At 40.3% G+C, this 23,446-nt stretch overlaps 1 long non-coding RNA gene across 3 annotated transcripts in view; it reads left to right on the top strand.

Moving 5' to 3' along the window:
* LOC133657786 (uncharacterized) overlaps positions 1-23,446 on the top strand; it is a 313,085-nt gene that overhangs the window by 123,967 nt on the left and 165,672 nt on the right. The window contains exons 3-4 of one of the 3 annotated variants that reach the window (XR_009827364.1): positions 3,134-3,181; positions 23,060-23,443. This is a non-coding gene — a long non-coding RNA (uncharacterized LOC133657786). Of the gene's footprint in view, positions 1-3,133; positions 3,182-3,313; positions 3,418-23,059; positions 23,444-23,446 lie in introns of those variants that run through there. The other 2 variants (XR_009827365.1, XR_009827363.1) reach the window with 2 other exon arrangements.

Below are 23,446 nucleotides of genomic sequence, written 5' to 3'. Positions count from 1 at the left end.
TAATTCTCACAAATGCCTTACAGATCTCACACGGCCGTCAGCAGAGGTTTGCGAGATTAGATGTTCGGCATCAACTATCAAAGCCAACAATGGCGGAAACAGTCTTTAGTGCGTCCGTGCATATGTTGTGTGCGCCAATAAACCTAAACCAGCCCCTTTTGTTGGCGAGTTGCTCCAGGAGAGCGTGTTGATGGAGCCGCATCGATGTCCGGATTAGGGCACGCATCCGTGATCAAGTGCTCAAACACTAGATAAGAGCGGCAGAAACACCCTTTAATCCTGAACACCCCGGCCCTCGCTCACACCCGCCTCAGGCCATGTGTACTTTCCTGACGACCTCAAGAGCAGTGCCGGCGATCGGGTCGAGAGCTCGGTAGCTAGGATCCTCGTCTCTCATGCGGGCAACCCGGGTTGGAACAGAAAAAGCAGGGTCTGAAGCAAGCGGTTTACATGTTTATCTTTATGGTAGCGTGCGTACCATCCTTTCAATTTGTAACTACAACGTCAAAAAAAGGAATATAAAATGACATCATAAAGATATACATAAAAACAGGAATGTGCTGATTAAATGGCCACCAATAAGTATCGGTCAATTTTGGTGAAAAAGAACATGATTGCCATTGCCGATTACAGTATTTTTCGGACTATAAATCACAGTTTTTTTCATAGTTTGGCCGTGGGTGCGACTTATACTCAGGAGCGACTTATGTGTGAAATTATTAACACATTACCATAAAATATCAAATAATATTATTTAGCTCATTCACATAAGAGACTAGACGTATAAGATTTCATGGGATTTAGCGATTAGGAGTGACAGATTGTTTGGTAAACGTATAGCATGTTCTATATGTTATAGTTATTTGAATGACTCTTACCATAATATGTTACGTTAACATACCAGTTGGTTATTTATGCCTCATATAACGTACACTTATTCAGCCTGTTGTTCACTATTCTTTATTTATTTTAAATTGCCTTTCAAATGTCTATTTTTGGTGTTGGGTTTTATCAAATAAATGTCCCCCAAAAAATGCGACTTATACTCCAGTGCGACATATATGTTTTTTTTCTTCTTTATTATGCATTTTCAGCCGGTGCGACTTATACTCCGGAGCGACTTATACTCCGAAAAATACGGTGATGCATTTCAATGATGATCACTAACCATAATCCCCTCCGACTGACACTGTATTTATTATTAGTCCCCCCAGCCGCTACTTTTTTCCTACGCTTTGAGCCCTGCGGCTTATAAAACGATGGTGCAAAATGTATTTATTTTTCTGCGCTGATAACCAAGATGCATATAGTTTAATAGTTGAAAAAAAACACACAAAAAAACCTCAAACGGTGTGTTATTGTTGTATTGTGCCATCTTTTGGACGAGTTTGCTCACTGCAGGCGCTGCTACAGTGTCCTTCCATGGAGTGCTTCCAACCGGACGTAGAAGTGCTGTTGCGTCTTCTCGCCGTCCATAGTGTTTTCACTTGTATGGACTCTTCATTCATCACTACAAGCACTGTTTATAAGTTTTAAATTATAACTAAAACAATTCTTACTTACTAAACCGTCCCATTTGTGATGTCTGTAGGAGTGTTTTTTAGAGATGTCCGATAATATCGGACTGCCGATATTATCGGCCGATAAATGCTTTAAAATGTAATATCGGAAATTATCGGTATCGGTTTCAAAATTATCAGTATCGGTTTCAAAAAGTAAAATTTATGACTTTTTAAATCGCCGCTGTGTACACGGACGTAGGAAGAAGTAAAGGCACTGTCTTTGCGTGCCGGCCCAGTCACATAATATCTACGGCTTTTCACACACACAAGTGAATGCAAGCATACTTGGTCAACAGCCATACAGGTCACACTGAGGGTGGACGTATAAACAACTTTAACACAGTTACAAATATGCGCCACACTGTGAACCCACACCAAACAAGAATGACAAACACATCCGCACTGTAACACAACAAATACCCAGAACCCCTTGCAGCACTAACTCTTCCGGGACGCTAGAAGTGCTAGCTAGAAGTCCCCCCCGCTAAACTCAACCCTGCCCCCCCCCCAACCTCGTCCACCTCACCTCCTCATGCTCTCTCAGGGAGAGCATGTCCCAAATTCCAAGCGGCTGTTTTGAGGCATGTTAAAAAAAAGAATGCACTTTGTAACTTCAATAATAAATATGGCAGTGTCATGTTGGCATTTTTTTTCCATAACTTGAGTTGATTTCTTTTGGAAAACCTTGTTACATTGTTTAATGCATCCAGCGGGGCATCACAACAAAATTAGGCATAATAATGTGTTAATTCCACGACTGTATATATCGGTATCGGTTGATATCGGAATCGGTAATTAAGAGTTGGACAATATCGGATTATCGGATAGCGGCAAAAAAGCCATTATCGGACATCTCTAGTGTTTTTTATGCATATTTGCCCGTGCTATCGTAATATAATGAAGATAGCAGTGTTAGCATTACCGAATATGCTAACACGTTTACAAGTGTCTGTGTTAGTATTATCACCTTACAATGGCATACTTTTTGTATTGTTTCAGTTTCACAAATTCCCCAGCGAATTCACCAAAACGTCACCGTGGAGTTATTGAGTCTGTTTAGCTGATTTGAGAGCTAGCTTGCGCAGCTAGTGGGTCCATGACGATGACTTCTGTTTTGTTTGATCAGCCGTTTTACTGCAGACACCGTTTGAAAACAATTAGGTATGTAAATAAACATTTACAAATATCTTTCTGTGTAAATAACTTATTTCACCTAGTAAATATCAGCGACCTACAGTCCGATGCAGCTAATATATGGAAAACATTTTTTCTTTAAACATTTAGTGGGTGCGGCTTATATTCCTGTGCGCTCTGTTGTCCGTAAAGTACCGTAATAAGAGTTTTTGCGTATTTCTGCTAAGGCTAGAAATGTGTTCTATTGTCATTCATTTCTATTTTATTTTGAAGTAGACCATTGAAGTTAAAAGAAATGACATGACAGCCAGTTCCCCCACTTTGAGAACAAAAGATAAGCGTCCATTCACAAGTTTGTCTCAGACTCTTGTCGGTTTCATTTTCACCCTCACTTTTGCATCAGAGTGCCACAAAACTGTTGAAATTGTGTGTTACAGAACGTTCAGCTTTCGCAGCCTGTCAGCCTGAGGGAGACGTGTGAAAAGGTAATACAAGCTAAGCTTTCATTGTCCCTTACGAGTCCCATCCCCCTTTTCCTTGTTTCCCCTCTTTACTCTTCATCCCGTGATGACTTTGTCCTTGTCCGTGCCGTCCAATGACGACCGAAAATGCCACAGTTTCATCACACGCAGGAAGACAATTGCTGCTGCTAGTTGAAATGATAGCGCTCCAGTAAAGTGCTTTGCCCAAAGGGATAAAATGACAGACTATTAAATGGGAGGAAAAATGAAATCATATAACTTTACATCCCTCTGGCATTTCTTAATTTCTGTCAATCATCTGTTGATTAAACTGAAGCACACTCTTACTTTACCTTTTTCTCACTTTCCATTTTTGCCTTCGGACAGACAAAGAAAGTAGACCACAGAATCCTTTTTTCCCTGTCTGTCGACTCTGTCGTGCAGATCGTAGTTAATATTGAAGAATGCGGGGGCCACTTTGATACATTTTCTACGTTAAAAGTAATAAAACCACTACAAGAGAGGTCAATCGATATATGTCAAACCTTAATTGGGATGCTAACTTCGTGTTTTTAGCTTTTGCAGTGAAACGCCTCACTCATATAACTTGGTACTTGAACATGCTAAGTGTTAGCATCCTAATGTTAGCATTTAAGCATATTAACATGAGCACGCTAACTAGTTTTAGTTTTAACCTCCAAATTCGAGCAGATGGGGGGGATTGAGGTGGGCGGGGTTGGGGGGGCGGGGTTTGGCGGTAGCGGGGGGGTGTATATAGAGTTAGTGCTGCAAGGGGTTCTGGGTATTTGTTCTGTTGTGTTTATGTTGTGTTACGGTGCGGATGTTCTCCCGAAATGTGTTTGTCATTCTTGTTTGGTTTTGGTTCACAGTGTGGCGCATATTTGTAACAGTGTTAAAGTTGTTTATACGGCTACCCTCAGTGTGACCTGTATGGCTGTTGATCAAGTATGCATTGCAATATGCATAAAAAACACTAGAGATGTCCGATAATGGCTTTTTTGTCGATATCCGATATTCCGATATTGTCTAACTCTTAATTACAGATTCCGATATCAACAGATACCGATATATACAGTCATGGAATTAACACATTATTATGCCTAAATTTGTTGTGATGCCCCGCTGGATGCATTAAACAATGTAACAAGGTTTTCCAAAATAAATCAACTCAAGTTATGGAAAAAAATGCCAACATGGCACTGCATTATTTATTATTGAAGTCACAAAGTGCATTATATTTTTTTAACATGCCTCAAAACGGCAGCTTGGAATTTGGGACATGCTCTCCCTGAGAGAGCATGAGGAGGTGAAGTGGGCGGGGTTGAGGGGGGCAGGGTTGAGTTGGGGGGGTAGCGGGGGTGTATATTGTAGGTCCCGGAAGAGTTAGTGCTGCAAGGGGTTCTGGGTATTTGTTCTGTTGTATTTATGTTGTCTTACGGTGCGGATGTTCTCCCGACATGTGTTTGTCATTCTTGTTTGGTGTGGGTTCACAGTGTGGCGCATATTTGTTACAGTGTTAAAGTTGTTTATACGGCCACCCTCGGTGTGACCTGTATGGCTGTTGATCAAGTATGCATTGCATTCACTTGTGTGTGTGTAAAAGCCGCATATATTATGTGACTGGGCCGGCACGCTGTTTGTATGGAGGAAAAGCGGCCGTGACGACAAGTTGTAGAGGACTCTAAGGGTATTGCCTTTCAGGCACGCCCCCAATAATGTTGTCCGGGTGGAAATCGGGAGAAATTCGGGAGAATGGTTGCCCCGGGAGATTTTCGGGAGGCGCACTGAAATTCGGGAGTCTCTCGGGAAAATTGGGGAGTTGAAACCGATACCGATAATTTCCGATATTACATTTCAAAGCATCTCTAGTTGAAAACAATTCCGAGATTCTTCACCGAGTCGCTTTGTTCGATTGTTTTTTTATCAAATTTCAAGGTGGTATCCTTAAACAGGTGCCTGACTCTAGCAGCACCCATAATCCGAGTTTCGCTCTGAAACTTTGTCTTTTTGGTTTTATTTGCACTTATATCAAGCGCAAATGTCTGATAGTGACTCGGTCTGAGTAAATACTGCTCACATTCCGTGTCAAAAGTCCTATTGACTCGACGTACTCGGTGACAAGAGCTGCTTACAAGTCATTACATGTCAGACACGACAAGCCCCCCCCCCCCAAACTCTTCCCCAACACACCACAACTGTTAATTCCAGCGGCGAGATGAAAAACACCTGTTGGTAAACAAGACAATTATTCCCCGCATGCCCTGGGGGACGGCGGCGTGTTAATCATACGCGCGTCCTCCCGTGTCACGAGGCAACCCCATATATCCCCCGCAGAGTTCTCCCTGATTAACTCGATACTCCCGACTGTTTAAAATTCACCCCGGCGACCGAGGAGAAGCCCGTCTCCCTGCGAGGAGGGTGCGCACAAAGCTAAAAGGCGGTCCCCGGCGTCGACGCCATGAAAGCTCTTAAATAAAATGCCTGCTTCGCAATGCTTTCGCAACATTTTAATTAGACAAACCGCTTGAAGAGCGCGGCCCTTTTTAGTCAAATAAACAGCCCTGTTTGCCAAGAAAGAGCTCCCTGGGGGGGAAGGCACTTCTAAGTGAGGCTTCTTGGGGCAGGAAATGGAGAGGCCTGAGGAGATAATGGCTGTTTGTTTCTTTGAAAGAGATACTGTCAGAGTGCTTCCTAATAAGTACTCTTCTTGTCGTTGCTTACATGATACCACCATCGCATCCTTTAACCCAGGGGTGTCCAAACTTTTTCCAGTGACATCAGCAAACCTAAAAATTTGAAGAATGTGGGGGCCACTTTGGTACATTTTGTACATTAAAGATTCTAAAACCAAAACTATATTGGTCAATCAATACATGCAAAACGACCTGAACACAACATCCATATCTTAGTAGATATCCGATATTGCAGATATCCGATATTCCAATATTGTCCAACTCTTAATTACCGATTCCGATATCAACCGATACCGATATATACAGTCGTGAAATTAACACATTATTATGCCTAATTTTGTTGTGATGCCCCGCTGGATGCATTAAACAATGTAACAAGGTTTTCCAAAATAAATCAACTCAAGTTATGGAAAAAAATGCCATCATGGCACTGCCATATTTATTATTGAAGTTACAAAGTGCATTATTTTTTTTAACATGCCTCAAAACAGCAGCTTGGAATTTGGGACATGCTCAAAAGAGGGGGGGTTGGGGGGGGGGGTGTATATTGTAGCGTCCCGGAAGAGTTAGTGTTGCAAGGGGTTCTGGGTATTTGTTCTGTTGTGTTTATGTTGTGTTACGGTGCGGATGTTCTCCCGAAATGTGTTTGTCATTCTTGTTTGGTGTGGGTTCACAGTGTGGCGCACATTTGTAACAGTGTTAAAGTTGTTTATACGGACATCCTCAGTGTGACCTGTATGGCTGTTGACCAAGTATGCATGCATTCACTTGTGTGTGTGAAAAGCCGTAGATATTATGTGACTGGGCTGGCACGCAAAGGAAGTGCCTTTAAGGTTTATTGGCGCTCTGTACTTCTCCCTACGTCCGTGTACACAGCGCGTTTTAAAAAGTCAGACATTTTACTTTTTGAAACAGATACCGATAATTTTGAAACCGATACCGATAATTTCCGATATTACATTTTAAAGCATTTATCGGCCGATAATATGGGCAGTCCGATATTATCGGACATCCCTATATCTTAGTTTTGTGTTACCCATAACACAGCATATGCTATGCAATTTTGCCCTAAATTAAAATGGCTTAATGAAGTAAAAATACCAACAATAAAGTTGTATTGGACACTAAACAAGATAAACAAAAATCAAACTGTGCTGTTCAGTATCGTGGCCACTGGTTGGCTTAGCCTCAGGCATCAATACTAACATTATCATGCTACTTTTTGAATTTTGCAGCATAACTTAGTACTTGACACATGCTAACTGTTAGCATGCTAGCTTAATAACATTGGTATACTAACTTTTTTTTAGCAAATGTTGCAGCCGAACACCTCAGACTCATATAACTTGGTACTTGACATATGCTAACTCTTAGCATGTGAACATTAGCCGTCTTTCTTTTATTTATTTTTGCCAATTCTGCAGCCGAACACCTCAGTGTCCCATGACTTGGTACTTGACACATGCTAATTATTCACATGCTAATGTTAGCAATCTAGCATGCCTACTTTTTTGCCAATTTTACCGCCGTACACCTCGGTCTTATGACTTGGTCCTTGACACATGCTAATTGTCTGCATTCTAGCATGTTAACTTTTTTCGCCAATTTTACAGCCGAACACCTCAGAGTCATATCATTTGGTACTCGACACATGTTAACTGTTAGCATGCTAACATTAGCATGCTGCCATTTTAGCCAGTTTTTCAGCCAAACACCTCACTCATATAACCTGGTACTTGACACATGCTACCTGTTGGCATAAAAACATTAAGGTTTTTACTTTTTAAACCAATTTTTGCAGCCTTGGTACTTGACAATGCTAACGTTAGCAATTTTACAGTCGAACAGCTCAGAGTCATATAACTTGGTACTTGACATATGCTAACTAATAGCATGCTAACATTAACATTCTAGCATACTAACATTCGCATGCTGACATTTTAGCCAATTTTGCAGCCGAACACCTCAGTGTCCTATGATTTGGTACTTGACATGCTAACAAAAGGAATTTTACAGCCGAACAGCTCAGACTCATATAACTTGGTACTTGACACATGCTAACGTTAATGTTCTAGCATACTAACATTAGCATGCTGACATTTTAGCCATTTTGCAGCCGGACACCTCAGAGTCAAATAACTTGGTAATTGACACACCTTAATTGTTAGCATGCCAACTTTAGAAATTTTACAGCCGAACAGCTCAGTCATATAACTTGGTACTTGACACATGCTAATTGTTAGCATGCCAACACGTTCTATTATTCTATTGTTCTACTCTTATCAGCGGTCCACCTAGGTCTTGTATTTTTGGACTCGATCACTCTGTTTTAAGAGAGCACAGCTCGTAGGTTCAATGTGAATATCTTAGTTGCTCACATAGAAATGTGTTTATATCAATTTAGATTGGGGGGTATGTTGTTTCTTAACGGGTAAAGATGTTAATGTCTCTCGTTTTCATGTTAGCATTTAAGCTAGCACCAGTTAGTCCATGGGTTTATCAATGTGCAGTTATCGGCCACGGTTTTTCCATCATTTTGATTTTGCAACGGTAATACTAACCATCGGGAGTGTTACTCCGATTATTGATAGCATTTATCGTTACATTCCTAGTTAGTCTTCCTCTAAAACTGTTTAAGGGGTCCCACACTATCAACGCCATTGTTTTATTTTATGGAATCGAAAGGTGCTTGGGCCGTCTCCGCGCTTACTCGTTGCGTGTATACGTTGTATGTCATCAGCCAAGAGGAGCGTTTAGAACCTGTTTAAAAATGTCTTTTTAATATACATACCAAATAAAACAGCATGGGAGAATCAGTTTGAATCAAGAATGGTGTTAAATCAAGACTCAATTTTGAGTTGAATCACCACCCTAAGGATGGGAACCAAATTTAATCGTGAGGTGATGTCAGATTCACATCCCTACTGACACACCTAAAACACAGCATGGCTCACATCACCTCATTGTAGCATTTGAAAAGAAAAAGTGGTTATTGGAGCTATTTTTTAATATTATCGGATTTATTGGTTTGATGTCATAATTGCTAATATCGGCCTGTTAATTATCTGTCTGGTTTTCATCATGCACTCCTAGTCAAAACTTTATTTAAAAGCTATGATGAGGATTGCAGGTCTGTGAACAGAACTTATGCGGTCCCAAACTTGCCACATCATTTTATATGGCCTGCAAAAGCCTAGAAATAATAAGCCTCAATAAAGTACTTTACTATCTATCTCCATTTTGACAGAAACAAATACACACACACGCACGCACACACGTGCACACGCACACATATATGTATATGTGTATATATTTATGTATACGTGTATATATATGTATGTATGTGTATATGTGTATATATGTATGTACTGTATATGTAAATGTATATGTGTACATACTGTATGTATAAGTTTATATATGTGTATATGTATACCTTTATGTTTATGTATATATATGTGTGTATATATATATATATATATATATATATATATATATATATATATATATATATATATATATATATATATATATATAGTAAACTAATTTGAACTATTATATAATGTTGCAACAAATGTAATATCATCATGCATTACAATTTTTTGTTAAAATGAAAACAAATGTCAAAAAACGTGCTTGACTTATGATTTCAAAGTATGTTATCCATCAAATTATACACTGTAAATATGAAAATAGAATTTACAGTAACATTTTACTGTAAAAAAAACAAAAAACAGTGGCCTCGAATGTCCGCCCTGAGATCGGTAGGTCGTGAGTTCAATCCCCGGCCGAGTCATACCAAAGACTATAAAAATGGGAGCCATTACATCCCTGCTTGGCACTCAGCATCAAGGGTTGGAATTGGGGGTTAAATCACCAAAATGATTCCCGGGCGCGACCACCGCTGCTGCTCACTGCTCCCCTCACCTCCCAGGGGGTGAACAAGGGGATGGGTCAAATGCAGAGGACAAATTTCACCACACCTAGTGTGTGTGTGTGTGTGACAATCATTGGTACTTTAACTTGAACTTAATACACTGTAAAGACAACTGTAGATTTAATGGCTAAAAAACAACAACATTGTAGCTCATTTGCCAGAATTTTGCCGTAAATCATTTCTCTGTTTACATTATTAAGCCGTAAAAAAAACATTGTCAATTTTACAATAAAAGCCAGTTTTTATTGCAAAATATAATTTTTTCCCCCCTACAGTGTAACAATATTATTAAGTGAATCCTTATACATTTATATGCATCTATTCACTCTTACATAATTGGGATGTGGCCCTCAATGAAAACAGTTAAATATATGATCACAATCTTAAAATCCCACTCTAAAGAATGGTGCCAACACAATAATCCCAAACACACATTGAGCAAATTCCTGTAAGCAAGCGGAAGTGTCTCTCATCATCCCCTGTGGAATTCAACAGTGTGAAAATATACACTTTTTACATTCAATTTGACATATATAATATCTTAAGGCCTGCGTCACCATAGCTGCTGGTAAACACATTTAGTCATGAGGGTTCAGAAGTGAATATTTCCTGTGGCCCAGCCTCACCTCCAGTGGCCCCCCCGCTTTAATCCCATTTTCCTTTGGCTTTGACTTCCAATTTTTTGAATTATTTATCTTTCTAATGCCGGTGATTCATTTTACTGTCTTGATGGTTTTTCTATTATTAATTATGTTGGCCAATGCTTTATGTTCACCCTCTTTATATATTGTTTGTGGCTGCAGCCTCTGTGGTGACTCATATTAAATGACCTTCATCTTGTTTTTCCTTCCCCCTCATTACGTGTAAAAAGAGACACCAAATACAGTATGACGTCTTTTTGGTCCGCTTGTGGAATGAGTGAGTTCTGGTCGTGGCCTCTGGAGGGCAGTCTAACCCCAGCGGTGAAGGACTGGTCAGCGGTCCTCCATCTGGACCTCCTCTGTGGCATTGAGAAAGCTACTTTGGCTTCCTTTTTCATGTTTTATGCGAAGATTCCTCGTAATTTCCAGGTTTGACGAGGGTTAGTTCATCAGTGCGCGCCATTAAACTAAACAAGCTTTTGCTACAGTATTTTGCTGCAGTCTGGCGGCCATTATGGCGTGTCAGTCATTTCAAGCCTCTGCCATCCAAACAAACAAAAGTCAAGCATGCAACCTTCGAAGTTTAAGCCCCGCAACCGATCTGCTCTTTGGTATTTATTTGAAACTGATGTCATTGTTGAGTTGTGTTGACTCTGAGAAAACTTTCCTCGGCTGTCTTGTCAGCGCGCGGCGTATCTCCCGCTGCTATTTACGGCCACGTAGCGTCAGCCACCGCCAGATAAACTCTTTTGATGGAACGCAATCTCTGATCTCCTCCCCACGCCTCTTTGGATGGGAATAGGTTTAGACACGGCAATCAAGATGTGTTCACGTGAAGGCCATTGACTGATTCTTGGATTATCTCTCAAAGTTTCTAGGCCTCCTTCTTTTAAAGGGCTTTATTATTTCCAACAATCAGCCGCTGTTTTTCCTTTTGAGTCATTACCGTCATGTGCGTATTAAGACCAAGTTGGGATGCACTGATGACAGCACCGGACTTCCCTGTTATTATTCAGGCCTTCTGGAGAGTAACGGGATATTCACTCGTGTCTTTGTTTTTTCACTGACTGATTCTTGACTGGTTTGCTTTATTTCCTTCTATTAAACTAACAGGGACGTTTTTTCTTAGGGGGGATTGACCGAGAACAATAGACCACACTCTAGGGTTGTACGGTACTAATAAAGTACTGCGGTACTAATGATACACTGCCTTTGACAAATACCGTTACTGTAAAAGTGCCGTTCAGTCTTCTAGCCCAGTGTTTTTCAACCACTGGTGTGCCTTGAGATACAGTCTGGTGTGCCGTGGGAGATGATCTAATTTCACATATTTGTGTTGAAAACATTTTTTGCAAAGCAGTAATTATAGTCTGCAAATGATGTGTTGTTGTTGAGTGTCGGTGCTGTCTAGAGCTCGGCAGAGTAACCGTGTAATACTCTTCCATATCAGTAGGTGGCAGCCAGTAGCTAATTGCTTTGTAAATGCAGGTAAAAAGGTGTCTATTGCTTAAACCAAAAATAAACAAAAGGTGAGTGCCCCTAAGAAAAGGCATTGAAGCGTAGGGAAGGCTATGCAGAACGAAACTAAAACTGAACTGGCTACAAAGTAAACAAAAACAGAATGCTGGACGACAGCATAAACTTACTGTGGAGCAAAGACGGCGTCCACAATGTTCATCCGAACATGACATGACAATCAACAATGTCCCCACAAAGAAGGATAAAAACAACTGAAATATTCTTGATTGCTAAAACAAAGTAGATGCGGGAAATATCGCTCAGAGGAAGACATGAAACTGCTACAGGAAAATACCCAGAAAAAGAGAAAAAGCCACCAAAATAGGAGCGCAAGACAAGAACTAAAACACTGCACACAGGAAAACAGCAAAAAAGTCCAAATAAGTCAGGGCGTGATGTGACAGGTGGTGACAGTACACCTACTTTGAGACAAGAGCTATAGTGATGCGTGCTTGGTTATTGTTTAAAGTCATATCCAACAATTGTGACAATGACTTTTTACTGTCAACTGAGTTTATGATTTCTGCTGGTGGTGTGCCTCTGGATTTTTTCAACGCAAAAAATGTGCCTTGGCTCGAAAAAGGTTGAAAAACACTGTTCTAGCCGTCCATAGCATTTATACTCGTATGGAACCGTCATTCATCACTCCAAGCAATGTTGGTAAGTTTTACAGTTGAGCTAAAACTGTTTATACTTACTAACCCGTCCCATGTGTGACGTCTGTAGGAGTGTTTTCATGCATTTTTGCACCTGCTATCACTGGTGTTGTTAGCATGAGCTAATATGCGTCTGTGTTAGTACTATTAACTTGCAACAGCGTTCTTTTTGTGTTTGCTTCAGTTTCCTAAATTTACCAAAAACGTCACCGTGGAGTTGTTGAAGCTGTTTAGCTGAATGAAGCTTCCGCAGCTAGTGATGACTTCTGTTTTGTTTAATCAGCCGTTTTACTGCCGTGTAACAAGCACCGTTTGGAAACAGTTAATGTAAATAAATATTTTGAGAATCTTTCTGTGTAAATAACTCATTTCAAAACAAATATCTGCATCTCATAATCCGGTGTGGCTAATATGTGGAAACTCTATTTTTTTCTTCTAAAATTTAATGTGCGCTCTTTCGTCCAGAAAATATGATAATCAAATATACTGCAGAAGAAGTGTCTCATAAAAACTGTTGAAAAATACATTGACATACGCAGGGGCGTGGGGCTCAGTTGGTAGAGCGGCCGTGACAGCAACTTGAAAGCTCCAGGTTCGATTCCCGCTTCCGCCATCCTTGCCATAGCTGTTGGGTCCTTGGGCAAGACACTTTACCCACCTGCTCCCAGTGCCACCCACACTGGTTTAAACGTAGCTTAAAAGATGTAGATAATTGGTTTCACTAAAATAAATAAATTCTAACTAAATTAATGATAAATAATAATGATATTTATTTTGTTTAAATAAACTATCACCACATTAGTCATACTATCCATCCATCCATCCATCCATCCATCCATCTATCCATCCATCTTCTTCCGCTTATTCGAGGTCGGGTCGCGGGGGCAGCAGCCTAAGCAGGGAAGCCCAGACTTCCCTCTCCCCAGCCACTTCGTCCAGCTCCTCCCTGGGGATCCCGAGGCGTTCCCAGGCCAGCCGGAAGACATAGTCTTCCCAACGTGTCCTGGGTCTTCCCCGTGGCCTCCTACCGGTCGGACATGCCCGAAACACCTCCCTCGGGAGGCGTTCGGGTGGCATCCTGACCAGATGCCCGGACCACCTCATCTGGCTCCTCTCGATGTGGAGGAGCAGCGGCTTTACTTTGAGCTCCCCCCGGATGACAGAGCTTCTCACCCTATCTCTAAGGGAGAGCCCCGCCATCCGGCGGAGGAAACTCATTTCCGCCGCTTGTACCCGTGATCTTGTCCTTTCGGTCATAACCCAAAGCTCATGACCATAGGTGAGGATGGGAACGTAGATCGACCGGTAAATTGAGAGCTTTGCCTTCCGGCTCAGCTCCTTCTTCACCACAACGGAGCGATACAGCGTCCGCATTACTGAAGACGCCGCACCGATCCGCCTGTCGATCTCACAATCCATTCTTCCCTCACTCGGGGACAAGACTCCTGGGTACTTGAACTCCTCCACTTGGGGCAGGGTCTCCTCCTCAACCCGGAGATGGCACTCCACGCTTTTCCGGGCAAGAACCATGGGCTCGGACTTGGAGGTGCTGATTCTCATCCCAGTCGCTTCACACTCGGCTGCGAACCGATCCAGTGAGAGCTGAAGATCCTGGCCAGATGAAGCCATCAGGACCACATCATCTGCAAAAAGCAGAGACCTAATCCTGCAGCCACCAAACCGGATCCCCTCAACGCCTTGACTGCACCTAGAAATTCTTTCCATAAAAATTATGAACAGAATCAGTGACCAAGGGCAGCCTTGGCGGAGTCCAACCCTCACTGGAAACGTGTCCGACTTACTGCCGGCAATGCGGACCAAGCTCTGGCACTGATCGTACAGGGAGTGGACCGCCACAATCAGACAGTCCGATACCCCATACTCTCTGAGCACTCCCCACAGGACTTCCCGAGGGACACGGTCGAATGCCTTCTCCAAGTCCACAAAGCACATGTAGACTGGTTGGGCAAACTCCCATGCACCCTCAAGGACCCTGCCGAGAGTATAGAGCTGGTCCACAGAATCCGAGGTTCGGCTATCCGGTGTAGCCTCCTCCCCGGCACACCTGAATACACCTTACCGGGAATGACTAGTCATACTATTTGCGCTTAAAGGGGAACTGCACTTTTTTGGGGGAATTTTGCCTATCGTTTACAATCCTTATGAGAGACAAAAACACAATTTTTGGGTTTTTTTTTTATTTGTATTTTTCAGCTCATTCTAGGTTGCCCACAATGCAGCTAATGGGAGCAATTCATTCTGCCTCTAAATTAGTCTAAAAATGCATCCAATACATTAGCAAACCGCTAACAGCAAGCTAGCTCTCCTGAATTTTAAAGAAATGGGTGGCATTATATATAAATATGAACTGTAACAATACCAAGTATAAGAACCGAATATAGTCGATACTACAATGATTACGTGGATATTTACATGTTAAAACAGAAAGTAAGCAGCTATAACTATAAATGTCCCTCATAATTTTGACAAAATAATAGAATGACACAATATGTTACTGCATTCGTCGGCAGCCATAATAGACTTTGTGTGCTTACTTACTCTTTTGTGTGCTTACTTAATGACAAAATTGCTCTTTCATCGCAAATTATTTTCTGTTAAAACAAATCAAACACATTTTACTTGTATAGCACTTTTCATACATAGAAAATGTAAAAACATTAAAAAAAATCTAATCCCAGGTTAAAACTGTCAGCTTGTTTTTAAAAATCGTAACATTTTCTGCAGCCCTGAGGACCTCCGGCAGGCTGTTCCACTAATGGGGGGGCGTAATAATGGAATGACGCCCCCCCTTGGGTATGGTTCGGTACTTTTGGAATAATTAGGAGGCCGAAACCGGAAGACCTCAGGGACCGCAAGGGCTCATTTGATAAAAGCAACTCGGAAAGATAAGAAGGCCCAAGACCATTAAGGCATTTAAAAACAAGTAAAATAATATTAAAATCTATTCTGGAACACACAGGCAGCCAAGGCAGTGATTTTAAAACCAGTGTAATATGGGCCCGCCTTCTCGTCCTCGTCAGCACACAAGCGGCTGAGTTTGGAGTAATTGTTAAAGCTGTGAATCTTTGGGCAACTCAGGATTGGATTGGAAACGATTCAATTCAGAATAAGTTCTCGATTCAAAGTTATTCTCAATTCAAAATCAATACTTTTTTAATAACTGTCATGACATGGACTATGGCGGCACAAATTACTGCGCGGATTGCTTCCCCGGGATGCAAAACAACTAGACTGGACATGGCTTAAAGGTAAAGGCATGTTTTAATTTACTATAAACTACAAAAAGGGTACAGACAAAAAGCGCGCACAAGGCGGAGAACAAACTTGACTATGAAACAAAAACCAGCACAAAGGCAAAACTATGGACGTGAAACAAATAAACACTTATTGTGACAAGAGCAGAACAAAAACTTACGTGGCATGGCATGAAGCATAAACTATGGAATAAGCAGGGCATGATAATGGCAATGTCGCCAGGACGACCAACAGAAAATGACAGGCTTAAATACTAGTGACATGTGATTAACAATAGGTGCGTGAGTCCAAACAAATGACAGGTGAAACTAATAAGTAACCATGGTGACCAAACAATGGAGCGTAAACAGGAACTAAAAAGAGTCTTAAACCAACAGGACATAACTAAAACAAAACATGATCACAAAGACATGACAATAATGTTGGGCGCCTGTTCTATGATTAACTACATTCATCCATAAAATTAAATTAGCTTTAATACATGTCTTTGTTACCTAAAAGAAAATGGGTTTTGTTTAAAATAAATCTACCCAAACATTTAATAAAGTCAAATACAAATAAGGCAAGTAAAGTATCCCACATTTTTTATTTTTTATTTTTAATTTTTTTTAAAGTAAATTAATACAGCAGATATGATCATCTACATCATCTATAAGGAAATTGGATAACATTGCTATGGTATGAAAAGGGGTAGGATTAAATAAGCTCTGCTTCTTCCTACTCCTTTTCGGACGTGCTGTAATGAAACAAGTGGAAATGTGTGATGCGTTACATTGTATCGTATGCATGTTCCAAATAAACTTAAACTGAACTGAACCATAGTGGTGTAAAAGTCAAGGCCCACGGGCCAGACCCGGCCAGCGAATGAATGATCTATGGCCCCCGCGATGATATTTGATTAGTATTAGAAGCGGCCTGCAGGCCAGAGCCGCCTGCTTTGAAGGAAGTTTGTTTTTGTCTGTGAGCCTGTTGAAAAATGTTTTCACTGGATATTAGTGACAGACCCTTACAAAAATGTTAGATTATTCATTTAATCATTAAATAAATTACAGTACATGGTGTCAGGTCTTGGTTCAATAGGTTATGTGCAATCATTTTAATATATTTTAATAAACATTGAACCAGTCCGGCCCTTGGCTTGTAGCAAATTTGTTTTTTGGCCCTCTGATGTATTTAACTTTGACATCAACAATATGATTTGCCTGAGTGGCTAAACGGGACAAATACAACAATAAAAAACACTTTTTGTATAGATTAAGAATTGTGATTAATTTGAATTAAAAACTTTTTTTTTTTACCCTTGTAGTGTTGTCCCGATACCGATATTTTGGTACCGGTACCAAAATTATTTCGATACTTTTCTGTACTTTTCTGAATAAAGGAGACCACAAAAAATTGCATTATTGGCTTTATTTTAACAAAAAAAATCTTACGGTACATTAAACATATGTTCATTATTGCAAGTTTGTCCTTAAATAAAAGAGTGATCATACAAGACAACTTGGCTTTTATTAGTAAGTAAACAAACAAAGGCTCCTAATTTAGTCTGCTGATGTATGCAGTAACATATTGTGTCATTTCTCATTCTATTATTTTGTCAAAATTATGAAGGACAAGTGGTAGAAAATGAATTATTAATCTACTTGTTCATTTACTGTTCATATCTGCTTACTTTCTCTTTTAACATGTTCTATCTACACTTCTGTTAAAATGTAATAATCACTTATTCTTCTGTTGTTTGATTCATTAGTTTTGGATAGCGGCGGACCGGTACTTTTCAGAGGTAGTATAGTACCGAATATGATTCATTAGTATCGCGGTACTATACTAATACCGGTATACCGTACAACCCTAACCCCTAGTCATTGTGGTGATTTTGTACTTATTTTAGGAACACCAGAAAACAGGGCATTACAGTAATCAATATGGCTGGTAATAAAGCCAATAATTATATTTTTTTGGTGCCCTTTATTATGAAACGTTTCGAAAAGTATCGAAATGTATTTTGGCACTGGTACTGATACCACAATGTTGGTATCGGCACAACCCTCTACGCCAGTGGTCCCCAACCTTTTTTGCACCAGGGACCGGTTTAATGTAGGCATTATTTTCACGGACCGGCCTTCCAAGTGTGGCAGATAAATATAGCAAATAAGTCCATGAAAAATGAATACATGAAAAAAACTCATTAGTGGAATTAGTGGGAGCCCCTGGCCTTTTCCCTTTGCAAAAAAGCTCTCCATAGACTTTTGTTTTTTTACTCGTTTTTGCTTGTAGTAGGCTTTTTTTTTTGGCTTTAGTATCTGATGGGTTATAGGTGATACATCCCATTCAAGGACAAAAGCATGGATATATAATCAAGCTAGAAATACTTGCTATTAGTTCCAATATATTTCTGTGGATTTTTATTTCCATTTTTATTTGCAATATTTCATACATAGATACACTAATGTTAGCTTTTTTTGGTCCAATTTTCCATGTGTAAATACATGTTATTGCTAACTACTTGTTTAATAGGACTATGTGCAATAACACCAGCACTTTAACTTACTAGGCCAAAGAAGACGGGTATTTTCTACCTTCAGCACAATTATTATATGCAACAATGTAGCAATTCTCCATCTGCCTTATGCACTTGAACTACTATGGTTACTTTGTTCCTGATCTTCCCTGATCTGAGGTCATCAACCTGCTGCGGACTGCAGATGGAACCTAGCTTTTGGCTACCATTTGGCACCTTTAGATTTTTATATGTTTATTAATGTGCATTGTCCCATGTAACAAAGATGTAACAAATATAGCAAAGGGCGACTTCGTATCTGGAGTAGAGATGTCCGATAATGGCTTTTTTGCCATTATCGGATATTCCGATATTGTCCAACTCTTAATTACCGATTCCGATATCAACCGATACCGATATATACAGTCGTGGAATTAACACATTATTATGTCTAATTGTGTTGTGATGCCCCGCTGGATGCATTAAACAATGTAACAAGGTTTTCCAAAATAAATCAACTCAAGTTATGGAAAAAAATGCCATATTTATTATTGAAGTCACAAAGTGCATTATTTTTTTGAACATGCCTCAAAACAGCAGCTTGAAATTTGGGACATGTTCTCCCTGAGAGAGCATGAGGATGTTGGGGGGGTTTAGGAGGTAGCGTGGGGGATGTATATTGTAGCGTCCCGGAAAAGTTAGTGCTGCAAGGGGTTCTGGGTATTTGTTCTGTTGTGTTACGGTGCGGATGTTCTCCCGAAATGTGTTTGTCATTCTTGTTTGGTGTGGGTTCACAGTGTGGCGCATATTTGTAGCAGTGTTAAAGTTGTTTATACGGCTACCCTCAGTGTGACCTGTATGGCTGTTGACCAAGTATGCTTGGCATTCACGTGTGTGTGTGAAAAGCCGTAGATATTATGTGATTGGGCCGGCACGCAAAGGCAGTGCCTTTAAGGTTTATTGGCGCTCTGTACTTCTCCCTACGTCCGTGTACACAGCGGCGTTTTAAAAAGTCATACATTTTACCCTTTGAAACCGATACCGATAATTTCCGATATGACATTTTAAAGCATTTATCGGCCGATAATATCGGCAGTCCGATATTATCAGACATCTCTAATCAGGAGTTGTATAATACATCTGTGATCAAGCTTATTGGTGTGTCTGGTGGGACTGGCGAAAGTTAAGTATGAGGAAATACGGTCGGTTATAAATTATTTAATGTCTCTGTGCGGCCCGGTAGCAAACGTGTCACGGACCGGTGCCGGAGACCACTGCTCTACGCCACACCGTCATCTTATCCCCTGACTGCATCGAGGGCAGAGACATTGGACATCACCTCAGCATCATCCAGTGACGGATATTGTTTTCCAGAGACAGAAGATGGGCCGTGCGATATTTCGTCAGTCCAAACAGAGTCATAAAGTGCCGCATGGTTAAGCCTGATGAATTAATAACAGGGAGGCAGATGGGTCCCAGGGGCATTGTGGGAGCGCAGCGGCACGGAGAACGCGGCGCATGCACGCACACACACACTCGCAAGGAAGAAAAAAAATCAGGCACTCTAATATTGCATTAGCATAAAGTGGGCCACAAAGAGCCACGTCTCCATCTTCTTGTTTTTAACGCTCACATGACTTCATTTCTTTCTCGCCAAGTCTGCTCGTGTGTGCGATTGGTCAGAACCCTCCACGAGCTCCTTCCTATAGATGGCATCTTTGTTTTCACATGCCAACTGTTTTGCCTTACAGCACCCCTTCATTGGCAGTAGTAGCAAGCGAGTACCTCGGCGTATTCGTCATACAGCGGCGTATTCTCGGGTTTAATGGTCCTGCCTTTAATTGCCCAGCTCAATTAGAGGCGCTCGGGGTAGCGATTTATTGCTTTCTATCGTTTCAATCGCAAATTGGAGACCCAATTAGGCGGTTATTTTCCTCGTTAGCCCATCCTGGTCCCACACCTGATTGCCCGACCAGTACAATTTGAAGTACCTGCAGTTACAGTGCCAACATGACTGTAACGATAAGCTACTTCTTTCCCTACACCTTGAATCCTGCACTTTATAAAGCGGTGCAACTGATTTATGGATTTTTCTTCGCGAATGTCCATTGATTGATCGATTGATTGAAACTTGTATTAGTAGATTGCACAGTACAGTACATATTCCGTACAATTGACCACTAAAGGGTAACACCCGAATAAGTTTATCAACTTGTTTAAGTCGGGGTCCACGTTAATCAATTCATGGTAAATAATGTTTTGATTGCAACAAATGAAAATGTGTCTTATTGTTTGTGCTATGGCGCCATTTGTTGGACGTGTTCGCTCACTGCAGGTGCTGTGGGTTAAAGGTCTTCAGTATTTCATTCTGTTTAGTGCCTTGAACCAGAGGTACAAGTGCCGTTCTGTCTATTAGTCGTCCATAGCGTTTCTACTTTTGCGGTTTCTTCATTCATCACTCCAAACAACGTTTGTAAGGTTTACAATATAACTAAAACAATACTTACTTACTAAACCGTCCTATGTGTGATGTCTGTAGGAGTGTTTTCATGCATTTTTGTATGTGCTATCGTAATATAATGTCAATCAATCAATCAATGTTTATTTATATAGCCCTAAATCACAAGTGTCTCAAAGGGCTGCACAAGCCACAACGACATTCACGGTTCAGCACCCACATAAGGGCAAGGAAAAACTCACAACCCAGTGGGACGTTGATGAGAATGACTATGAGAAACCTTGGAGAGAACCGCAGATGTGGGTAATCCCCCCCTCTAGGGGAGACCCAATGCAATGGACGTCTAGTGGGTCTAACATAATATTGTGAAAGTCCAGTCCATAGTGGATCTAACATAATAGTGAGAGTCCAGTCCATAGTGGATCTAACATAATAGTGAGAGTCCAGTCCATAGTGGATCTAACATAATAGTGAGAGTCCAGTCCATAGTGGGGCCAGCAGGAGACCTTACCGAGCGGAGACGGGTCAGCAGCGCAGAGATGTCCCCAACCGATGCACAGGCCGGTACTGGGTCCCGACTCTGGACAGCCAGCACTTCATCCATGGCCACCGGACCTGTGTCCCCCCCCTTCCACAAGGGAGAGGGGGGCAGAGAAGAAAAGAAAAGAAACGGCAGATCAACTGGTCTAAAAAGGGGGTCTATTTAAAGGCTAGAGTATACAAATGAGTTTTAAGATGGGACTTAAATGCTTAAATCTAGCTAGTATTTTTAGCATTAGCAAATATGCTAACACGTTTACGGGTGTTAGTATTATTAACTTACATTGGCATTCTTTATATATTGTTTCAGTTTCATAAATTCACCAAAATGTCACCGTGGAGTTATTAATTCTGTTTAGCTGATTGGAAAGCTAGCTTGCGCCGCTAATGGGTCCATGACAATGACTTCTGTTTTGTCTGATCAGCCGTTTTACTGCCCTGTTACAAACAATTAAGGTATGTAAATAAACATTTACAAAATCCTTCTGTGTAAATAACTCATTTTACAACTTATATATCTGCTGCTAATACATGGAAAAATATATTTTTTCTTCTAAAATTTAGTGGCTGCGGCTTCTATAGTGCGGAAAATACGGTATTTCTTTTAGTTATTTAAAAAAATAAAACTTGGTTAAAATATTTTAGTATAAGTACTTTTTGAGCACATTCAACAATACCACAATGTCCGATAATGGCTTTTTGCCGATATCCAATATTCCGATATTGTCCAACTCTTAATTACAGATACCGATATCAACCGATACCGATACATAGAGTCGTGGAATTAACACATTATTATGCCTAATTTGGACAACAAGGTATGGTGAAGCTAAGGTCCTTTTTTAAAAAATTAATAAAATAAGATAAATAAATTAAAAACATTTTCTTGAATAAAAAAGAAAGTAAAACAATGTAAAAACAGTTACATAGAAACTAGTAATTAATGAAAATGAGTAAAATTAACTGTTAAAGGTTAGTACTATTAGTGGAGCAGCAGCACGCACAATCATGTGTGCTTACGGACTGTATCCCTTGCAGACTGTATTGATATATATTGATATATAATGTAGGAAGCAGAATATTAATAACAGAAAGAATCAACCCTTTTGTGTGAATGAGTGTAAATGGGGGAGGGAGGTTTTTTGGCTTGGTGCACTAATTGTAAGTGTATCTTGTGTTTTTTATGTTGATTTAATAAAAAAATAAAAAAAATAAAAAAATAAAAACGATATAATTAAAAAAACGATACCGATAATTTCTGATATTACATTTTAAAGCATTTATCGGCACCTCTACACAATAATAATAATAAACGTGATCATTTTGGTCACTATATCCGTGATATGATTTTTTTTTTTATATCTCTACATGGAAAAATCATGAAAAATCCAGGATGCTTGTCAACCTCCAATTTTCGCCTTCTAAATAATTTCTCAAATAGAAAAAACCCCCCAAAAAACGTCATAAAAGCTGGGAATGTTATTGATATTACTTTTCTATTGTTAAATACTGTACAAGTGTAAAAAGTAGTTCACCACTGATAGTAGTCAACTTTGACTTTGATAACAGGTGAAGACATTGTAGACAAAACTGCAAAGTTGTGTCGCAGCACGATGCCTTGTCTAAGGTGTTGTTGAGCAGCTCACCAAAGTTGTGTGATTGCAGATGCGATGACACACTAGTGGTGATTTACGACGGGCAGACGGGTCAAGGTCAACATGCAATCTTCTCTCCTGGAGGAGAGAGCGAGCAGCAGGAGTGAGTACATGTCCTCTTTCTTTGCATCCCCACTGCAGTATTGCTTTTACATGTCAAACGTAGACAATATTTACTTGATCACTGCCAGCACTCCTGTCATATAGATGATCTCTGACAAGGGTTTTTGTACAGTAGTTACTTTATCAATAAGTGAGTCTGTAATTAGTCAATGAATAATAATACGTTCTAATTGATCAGCAACATTAACTCAGTAGCACAATATATAAAATACGTTAACCTACAAAACAAAAATGAATAAAACACTTTGTGCTGATTATTTAAAACAAAAATGAG

Source organism: Entelurus aequoreus, linkage group LG09 (genome assembly GCF_033978785.1).
Source record: "Entelurus aequoreus isolate RoL-2023_Sb linkage group LG09, RoL_Eaeq_v1.1, whole genome shotgun sequence".
NCBI lineage: Eukaryota > Metazoa > Chordata > Actinopteri > Syngnathiformes > Syngnathidae > Entelurus > Entelurus aequoreus.
The sequence above is the reverse complement of the archived record's forward strand: the minus strand, read 5'-3'. Positions and strand labels throughout refer to the sequence as shown.